This window comes from Poecilia latipinna, unplaced genomic scaffold (assembly GCF_001443285.1).
Source record: "Poecilia latipinna isolate Pla-1442-1.1 unplaced genomic scaffold, P_latipinna-1.0 Scaffold3877, whole genome shotgun sequence".
Taxonomy (NCBI): Eukaryota; Metazoa; Chordata; class Actinopteri; order Cyprinodontiformes; family Poeciliidae; genus Poecilia; species Poecilia latipinna.
Genome location: NW_015116493.1, coordinates 53,494 through 56,232, shown reverse-complemented (window position 1 = coordinate 56,232; position 2,739 = coordinate 53,494). Strand labels below are relative to the sequence as shown.

Below are 2,739 nucleotides of genomic sequence, written 5' to 3'. Positions count from 1 at the left end.
GTCAAATCCTGAGGGTCAAAGGTCGCCTTCCATCCCTCCTGAATCAACTGAAGAACTTTAAAATCCACGGAAACCTTTGAGCCTTTTCCAGTTTACATGCCATGTAGCTGCAGATTGCTAAAACCGCAGCAGTTAGCATGATGCTATGCTAGTGTAGCATCATGCAGTTAGCATGATGCTATGCTAGTGTAGCATCATGCTAACTGCTGCGGTTTTAGCAATCTGCAGCTACATGGCATGTAAACTGGAAAAGGCTCAAAGGTTTCCGTGGATTTTAAAGTTCTTCAGTTGATTCAGGAGGGATGGAAGGCGACCTTTGACCCTCAGGATTTGACCCCAGAAGAGATAAAATGGCATTTAACTCGGAGAAAGTTCAGGTTAAATCTAAACGTTTCTGCTGCTGAACTGGTTCTGGTCCATTTAGCAGCTTCTCTGGTTCTGATGAACGAGGCTCGTGTTTCCAAGCGTCTGTGATTTGACTAGGCTGGATTTACGGCTTCTCCATAACAACTGCAGCCACTCACATGAAATAACTCATGTTTAGGGGAAGAGCGGGATCAGTGGAGCCGCCTGGCGCTGATTAGTGGATGTGGAAGAACCGAGACACTGATTGGATCCAGCAGGCGATTCAGCTGCAAACTGATGGGTCTGGATCCAACATGGCCGCTGGGGCCCCGTCTCTCCTGTTGGACTCGATGACGGGCAGAAAGCTTGGAGGCGAGAGGATCAACAGACCGTCTGGTTCTGATCCGCAGAACCCTCACCTGTCCATGTAACCATGGCGTCTGTTGCAGCCAATCAGAGCCCAGAAGCCTCTCCCTTCTCCTCCACTTGGACGGCCTTCGTCCTCCTCTTCCTCCTGCCGAGGTCAGCGCTGCTGCAGGCAGACGGCCAACCTGATTGGCCGAGCTCCCAGTCGCCACGGCGATGCAGACGACACGTGAACAGCACGCTTCCAGTGTTGCTCAAAGGTCCCTGGGCAGACCCCCCCACAGACACACCGATGTGTTCAGAGGTCACACACACACAGACGCGTGTTTTCGTGTGTTGTGGGGACTTTCTATTAACTTCCATTCATTCTGCAGCCCAACCCAAAGCAGCATTTCTGTTCACCGTCTCACACTGCAGACAGAAATGGGTCCCACAAAAACCTGCTCCTGCCTCTCAAACACCATTTAACTGACCAAAAATAAAATCTCATAAAGGAACTGGACAGTTTTTTGTTGCTTTGCCTCGTCGCCTGTTTTCCCAGCAGCGCCACCTTCAGGAACAGATTCTCATGTCGGGCTGCACCTTTTAACTCGACGCTGCGTTTCCATTACTGATGACCCAAATCTTTGTTGATATTCTGCTAAATTTGTCAATTTATGTCGATAAAACATCATTTTAACCGCGTCGTTTCCATTACATAAGAAATTAAACTAAAATCAATATGTTTGTTCACATGAGAAAAACATGGCGGCATCAGAATAGAAGAACCAGAGAATCGTAGGCGGAGGCCTGAGGCCTCAAGGCCGGCGTCACCGGTTCGACTCCTGGCCTGGTGACCTTTCACCTTTCCCCCTCTGTCTGGATTTTCATGCTGAGTTGCTGCTTTAACTTGGAGGTCATTGTGGGAAACGGGCTGATCTGGAGCTCACCGTCCTGATCATGTCCTCCGCCTGCCTGCAGGGGGAGCTCCAGAGCCATCTGCTCACCTGTACCACCAGCAGGTAGCCGTCCTGGCTGTGAACGCTGAGCAGTCCGTCTCTACGATCTTCCCGTCTCCTCCTGATCCTCCTGGGATCCATCCGATTCCTCTCGTCGCTCCGCAGCTCAGCCAGCCTCCCATAATTCCTTGCAGCTTGATCAGCAGTAGATTTACGAGCTGCTGCGGCAGCTGGCGCTCCGTCAATCATGTGACCTCATCAGAAAGCTGTCAGGGCGGGTTACCTGCTGCTAGCCTCGCCCTGCCAGGCCGCAGCGCTGAGTTATGGTTCGGCTTTAATGCGACGCAGCAGCAGCAATGAAGCAATGAAGAGCCGTAAGTCATGACACCCACAGCGGCGCAGGGCGGAGGCTTCTTCACACTACTGGACCGGTTCCACCCGGTTCTGATCCGCTCTGGGTGCAGAAGAGGTCCACTTCCCGCTGCATGCTGGGAAACAAGGACGGAATCAGGCTGCTACCTGCAGGAAGGGTCAGAGGTCACAGCTGGAAACCTGACTTAACTTCGTTTACAGTTAATTCATGTAAAGCACTTTGAATCGTCCTAGTGCTGAAAATGTGCTATAAATAAAATCACTTTACGGTTTAGTCAAAGAAAAATCATTTTTTAAAGTCATATTTTATTTATTCATTTATAAATGTTACAGTTTCAAACTAAAATTTAGTTAACAAGCTAAACATTTGATATTTAGTGGGCTAGCTAAATATTTAGTTCCGAACTAAATGGTTAGCTCAGAGCTAGCAACACAATATCTGAAATGGTCAAAATACAAGAAATGAATCAATCCCTCCAACAACTTGTGACGTTTGGGTTGTATTCAACGGAGGAGAGCAGGCGGCAGACTCAACCACACCGGTTCTGGGACGTTGTCTTGTAATAAACTATCTTCACCAGCCTTACAAAGCCGGACGAACGGCTGCTAATTTACCAACCAGTTCTGGTTTCTGACATGGGTAATACGGGCAACCGCTCAGGACGTTATCTTTTTAGGGATGGCAGGAGACCTCTGCGGATTGTGGCACAGAGATGAA

At 49.3% G+C, this 2,739-nt stretch overlaps 1 long non-coding RNA gene across 1 annotated transcript in view; it reads right to left on the bottom strand.

Moving 5' to 3' along the window:
* Positions 1–2,271, bottom strand: part of LOC106941807 (uncharacterized) — an 8,394-nt gene extending 6,123 nt beyond the window's left edge. Inside the window, exon 1 of the long non-coding RNA XR_001423460.1 lies at positions 1,698–2,271. This is a non-coding gene — a long non-coding RNA (uncharacterized LOC106941807). The remainder of the gene's footprint in view (positions 1–1,697) is intronic.
* Positions 2,272–2,739: the final 468 nt, after the last annotated feature.